The sequence below is a fragment of the Salvelinus fontinalis genome, unplaced genomic scaffold, assembly GCF_029448725.1.
Source record: "Salvelinus fontinalis isolate EN_2023a unplaced genomic scaffold, ASM2944872v1 scaffold_0370, whole genome shotgun sequence".
Taxonomy (NCBI): Eukaryota; Metazoa; Chordata; class Actinopteri; order Salmoniformes; family Salmonidae; genus Salvelinus; species Salvelinus fontinalis.
In genome coordinates this window covers 135066-142437 of record NW_026600579.1, presented here as the reverse complement: position 1 = coordinate 142437, position 7372 = coordinate 135066, and positions in this window count along the sequence as shown.

The following is a 7372-nucleotide window of genomic DNA, read 5'->3' as shown; positions in this document are numbered from 1 at the left end:
TTACAGCTCATCACCCCTCTCAGGTCTGTAGTCCCAATACCTTACAGCTCATCACCCCTCTCAGGTCTGTAGTCGCAATACCTTACAGCTCATGACCCCTCTCAGGTCTGTAGTTCCAACACCTTACAGCTCATCACCCCTCTCAGGTCTGTAGTCCCAACACCTTACAGCTCATGACCCCTCTCAGGTCTGTAGTTCCAATACCTTACAGCACCCCTCTCAGGTCTGTAGTCCCAATACCTTACATCTCATCACCCCTCTCAGGTCTCTAGTCCCAATACCTTACAGCTCATCACCCCTCTCAGGTCTGTAGTTCCAACACCTTACAGCTCATCACCCCTCTCAGGTCTGTAGTTCCAATACCTTACAGCTCATCACCCCTCTCAGGTCTGTAGTCCCAACACCTTACAGCTCATGACCCCTCTCAGGTCTGTAGTTCCAATACCTTACAGCACCCCTCTCAGGTCTGTAGTCCCAATACCTTACATCTCATCACCCCTCTCAGGTCTGTAGTCCCAATACCTTACAGCTCATCACCCCTCTCAGGTCTGTAGTTCCAATACCTTACAGCTCATCACCCCTCTCAGGTCTGTAGTTCCAACACCTTACAGCTCATCACCCCTCTCAGGTCTGTAGTCCCAATACCTTACATCTCATCACCCCTCTCAGGTCTGTAATCCCAATACCTTACAGCTCATCACCCCTCTCAGTTCTGTAGGTCCAACACCTTACAGCTCATCACCCCTCTCAGGTCTGTAGTTCCAACACCTTACAGCTCATCACCCCTCTCAGGTCTGTAGTCCCAATACCTTACAGCTCATCACCCCTCTCAGGTCTGTAGTCCCAATACCTTACAGCTCATCACCCCTCTCAGGTCTGTAGTTCCAACACCTTACAGCTCATCACCCCTCTCAGGTCTGTAGTTCCAACACCTTACAGCTCATCACCCCTCTCAGGTCTGTAGTCCCAATACCTTACAGCTCATCACCCCTCTCAGGTCTGTAGTCCCAATACCTTACAGCTCATCACCCCTCTCAGGTCTGTAGTCCCAATACCTTACAGCTCATCACCCCTCTCAGGTCTGTAGTCCCAATACCTTACAGCTCATCACCCCTCTCAGGTCTGTAGTCCCAACACCTTACAGCTCATGACCCCTCTCAGGTCTGTAGTCCCAACACCTTACAGCTCATCACCCCTCTCATGTCTGTAGTTCCAACACCTTACAGCTCATCACCCCTCTCAGGTCTGTAGTCCCAACACCTTACAGCTCATGACCCCTCTCAGGTCTGTAGTCCCAATACCTTACAGCTCATCACCCCTCTCAGGTCTGTAGTTCCAACACCTTACAGCTCATCACCCCTCTCAGGTCTGTAGTTCCAACACCTTACAGCTCATCACCCCTCTCAGGTCTGTAGTTCCAATACCTTACAGCTCATCACCCCTCTCAGGTCTGTAGTTCCAACACCTTACAGCTCATCACCCCTCTCAGGTCTGTAGTTCCAACACCTTACAGCTCATCACCCCTCTCAGGTCTGTAGTTCCAATACCTTACAGCTCATCACCCCTCTCAGGTCTGTAGTTCCAACACCTTACAGCTCATCACCCCTCTCAGGTCTGTAGTTCCAACACCTTACAGCTCATCACCCCTCTCAGGTCTGTAGTTCCAATACCTTACAGCTCATCACCCCTCTCAGGTCTGTAGTTCCAATACCTTACAGCTCATCACCCCTCTCAGGTCTGTAGTTCCAACACCTTACAGCTCATCACCCCTCTCAGGTCTGTAGTCCCAATACCTTACATCTCATCACCCCTCTCAGGTCTGTAATCCCAACACCTTACAGCTCATCACCCCTCTCAGGTCTGTAGTCCCAATACCTTACAGCTCATCACCCCTCTCAGGTCTGTAGTCCCAATACCTTACAGCTCATCACCCCTCTCAGGTCTGTAGTCCCAATACCTTACAGCTCATCACCCCTCTCAGGTCTGTAGTCCCAATACCTTACAGCTCATCACCCCTCTCAGGTCTGTAGTTCCAACACCTTACAGCTCATCACCCCTCTCAGGTCTGTAGTCCCAATACCTTACAGCTCATCACCCCTCTCAGGTCTGTAGTTCCAACACCTTACAGCTCATCACCCCTCTCAGGTCTGTAGTTCCAACACCTTACAGCTCATCACCCCTCTCAGGTCTGTAGTTCCAATACCTTACAGCACCCCTCTCAGGTCTGTAGTTTCAACACCTTACAGCAATAATGACAGGTCTCTAACACCATACAGCAAAACAGCAGAACATGTCCCGACAGATAGGGCAGCCATGCTTGTAGTTCCTAGGCAACTTTGCAGTCGTTTTTTTTATGTGTTAATTTTTTTTATTCACAAGCATTTTGCTACAACCGCAATAACATCTGCAAAACACGTGTATGTGACAAATAAACATTTTGATTTGAACATCATCCTCAGGTCTCTAACACCATACAGCAACAACTACAGAACATCATCCCTATCAGGTCTCTAACACCTGACAGCAACAACTACAGAACATCATCCCTCTCAGGTCTCTAGCACCATACAGCGACAACTACAGAACATCATCCCTCTCAGGTCTCTAACACCATACAGCAACAACTACAGAACATCATCCCTCTCAGGTCTCTAACACCATACAGCAACAACTACAGAACATCATCCCTCTCAGGTCTCTAACACCTGACAGCAACAACTACAGAACATCATCCCTCTCAGGTCTCTAGCACCATACAGCAACAACTACAGAACATCATCCCTCTCAGGTCTCTAACACCATACAGCAACAACTACAGAACATCATCCCTCTCAGGTCTCTAGCACCATACAGCAACAACTACAGAACATCATCCCTCTCAGGTCTCTAACACCATACAGCAACAACTACAGAACATCATCCCTCTCAGGTCTCTAGCACCATACAGCAACAACTACAGAACATCATCCCTCTCAGGTCTCTAACACCATACAGAGACAACTACAGAACATCATCCCTCTCAGGTCTCTAACACCATACAGCAACAACTACAGAACATCATCCCTCTCAGGTCTCTAACACCATACAGCAACAACTACAGAACATCATCCCTCTCAGGTCTCTAACACCATACAGCAACAACTACAGAACATCATCCCTCTCAGGTCTCTAGCACCATACAGCAACAACTACAGAACATCATCCCTCTCAGGTCTCTAACACCATACAGCAACAACTACAGAACATCATCCCTCTCAGGTCTCTAACACCATACAGCAACAACTACAGAACATCATCCCTCTCAGGTCTCTAGCACCATACAGCAACAACTACAGAACATCATCCCTCTCAGGTCTCTAACACCATACAGCAACAACTACAGAACATCATCCCTCTCAGGTCTCTAACACCATACAGCAACAACTACAGAACATCATCCCTCTCAGGTCTCTAGCACCATACAGCAACAACTACAGAACATCATCCCTCTCAGGTCTCTAACACCATACAGCAACAACTACAGAACATCATCCTTCTCAGGTCTCTAACACCATACAGCAACAACTACAGAACATCATCCCTCTCAGGTCTCTAACACCATACAGCAACAACTACAGAACATCATCCCTCTCAGGGCTCTAACACCTGACAGCAACAACTACAGAACATCATCCCTCTCAGGGCTCTAACACCTGACAGCAACAACTACAGAACATCATCCTTCTCAGGTCTCTAACACCATACAGCAACAACTACAGAACATCATCCCTCTCAGGTCTCTAGCACCATACAGCAACAACTACAGAACATCATCCCTCTCAGGGCTCTAACACCATACAGCAACAACTACAGAACATCATCCCTCTCAGGTCTCTAACACCATACAGCAATAACTACAGAACATCATCCCTCTCAGGTCTCTAACACCATACAGCAACAACTACAGAACATCATCCCTCTCAGGTCTCTAACACCATACAGCAACAACTACAGAACATCATCCCTCTCAGGTCTCTAACACCATACAGCAATAACTACAGAACATCATCCCTCTCAGGTCTCTAACACCATACATCAATAACTACCGAACATCATCCCTCTCAGGTCTCTAACACCATACAGCAACAACTACAGAACATCATCCCTCTCAGGTCTCTAGCACCATACAGCAACAACTACAGAACATCATCCTTCTCAGGTCTCTAACACCATACAGCAACAACTACAGAACATCATCCCTCTCAGGGCTCTAACACCATACAGCAACAACTACAGAACATCATCCCTCTCAGGTCTCTAACACCATACAGCAACAACTACAGAACATCATCCCTCTCAGGTCTCTAACACCTGACAGCAACAACTACAGAACATCATCCCTCTCAGGTCTGTAGTTCCAACACCTTACAGCAATAATGCCAGGCCTCTAACACCATACAGCATAACATCATCCCTCTCAGGTCTCTAACACCATACAGCAACAACTACAGAACATCATCCCTCTCAGGTCTCTAACACCATACAGCAACAACTACAGAACATCATCCCTCTCAGGTCTCTAGCACCATACAGCAACAACTACAGAACATCATCCCTCTCAGGTCTGTAGTCCCATCACCTTACAACACTGAAGACAGACATTACATTACTGTGAGAGAGTAGAGCAGTCAGCTTTAGACAGCTGTCCTGTCCAGACTGTCAGACTGTCAGATGTAGCTCATCTCATTATGCTGTGTTCTGTTGTTCAGGTTGAAGCACCTTGGTTACAGAGAGACCAGGTCACATCTAAACTGACAGTTCCATGGAGGTGGTGACAGCTGGACAGGAAACAGCTGGACAGGAAACAGCTGGATGGAAACTGGCGGAAGACATTTTGAGGTGACCACATTTCAGCCGTCTGAAAGTAATGAGAAATGAATGAGGATATAATAGTAAGCTAGCAAATTTTCTATTGGTAATAATTCAATATAATGATAGCAGTGATCTTAGACCAATTAGAGTGTTTTTTTTTGGTGTGATGAGGTTGGATAATAATCCACGCAGGGAGACAAGGTGACGCTATTATGTGGAAGGTGTTGATGTGGAAGGACACATATCGTCCAATCAAATGTAAATAAGCTCTGCCCCAAACAACCCATTGGTCGATCAATGATTAAACACGCAATTGTACGACGCATTAATCTATTGGACTGCTCAACACCACCTGTATATTAGGTGGGAGACAGGAGAACGGTACACCACCTGTATATTAGGTGGGAGTCAGGAGAACGGTACACCACCTGTACATTAGGTGGGAGATGTGAGAACAGTACTCCACCTGTATATTAGGTGGGAGTCATGAGAACGGTACACCACCTGTATATTAGGTGGGAGTCATGAGAACAGTACACCACCTGTATATTAGGTGGGAGTCAGGAGAACGATACACCACCTGTATATTAGGTGGGAGTCAGGAGAACGGTACTTCACCTGTATATTAGGTGGGAGTCGTGAGAACGGTACACCACCTGTATATTAGGTGGGAGTCAGGAGAACGGTACACCACCTGTATATTAGGTGGGAGTCAGGAGAACAATACACCACCTGTATATTAGGTGGGAGTCATGAGAACGGTGCACCACCTGTATATTAGGTGGGAGTCATGACAACGGTACACCACCTGTATATTAGGTGGGAGACAGGAGAACGGTACTCCACCTGTATATTAGGTGTGAGTCAGGAGAACGGTGCACCACCTGTATATTAGGTGGGAGTCATGACAACGGTACACCACCTGTATATTAGGTGGGAGTCATGAGAACGATACTCCACCTGTATATTAGGTGGGAGTCATGACAACGGTACACCACCTGTATATTAGGTGGGAGTCATGAGAACGGTGCACCACCTGTATATTAGGTGGGAGTCATGACAACGGTACACCACCTGTATATTAGGTGGGAGTCAGGAGAACAATACACCACCTGTATATTAGGTGGGAGTCATGAGAACGGTACTCCACCTGTATATTAGGTGGGAGTCATGACAACGGTACACCACCTGTATATTAGGTGGGAGTCATGAGAACATTACACCATCTGTATATTAGGTGGGAGTCATGAGAACGGTACTCCACCTGTATATTAGGTGGGAGTCATGACAACGGTACACCATCTGTATATTAGGTGGGAGTCATGAGAACAATACACCACCTGTATATTAGGTGGGAGTCAGGAGAACAATACACCACCTGTATATTAGGTGGGAGTCATGAGAACAATACACCACCTGTATATTAGGTGGGAGTCGTGAGAACGGTACACCATTTGTATATTAGGTGGGAGTCGTGAGAACGGTACACCACCTGTATATTAGGTGGGAGTCATGAGAACGGTACACCACCTGTATATTAGGTGGGAGTCAGGAGAACGGTACTCCACCTGTATATTAGGTGGGAGTCAGGAGAACGGTACACCACCTGTATATTAGGTGGGAGTCATGAGAACGGTACACCACCTGTATATTAGGTGGGAGTCATGAGAACGGTACACCACCTGTATATTAGGTGGGAGTCATGAGAACATTACACCACCTGTATATTAGGTGGGAGTCAGGAGAACAATACACCACCTGTATATTAGGTGGGAGTCAGGAGAACAATACACCACCTGTATATTAGGTGGGAGTCAGGAGAACGGTACTCCACCTGTATATTAGGTGGGAGTCATGAGAACGGTACACCACCTGTATATTAGGTGGGAGTCAGGAGAACGGTACACCACCTGTATATTAGGTGGGAGACAGGAGAACGGTACACCACCTGTATATTAGGTGGGAGTCTTTAGAACGGTACACCACCTGTATATTAGGTGGGAGTCATGAGAACGGTACACCACCTGTATATTAGGTGGGAGTCATGAGAACGGTACTCCACCTGTATATTAGGTGGGAGTCTTGAGAACGGTACTCCACCTGTATATTAGGTGGGAGTCTTGAGAACGGTACTCCACCTGTATATTAGGTGGGAGTCTTGAGAACGGTACTCCACCTGTATATTAGGTGGGAGTCTTGAGAACGGTACTCCACCTGTATATTAGGTGGGAGTCTTGAGAACGGTACTCCACCTGTATATTAGGTGGGAGTCTTGAGAACGGTACTCCACCTGTATATTAGGTGGGAGTCTTGAGAACGGTACTCCACCTGTATATTAGGTGGGAGTCTTGAGAACGGTACTCCACCTGTATATTAGGTGGGAGTCTTGAGAACGGTACTCCACCTGTATATTAGGTGAGAGTCATGACAACGGTACACCACCTGTATATTAGGTGGGAGTCATGAGAACGGTACACCACCTGTATATTAGGTGGGAGTCATGAGAACAATACACCACCTG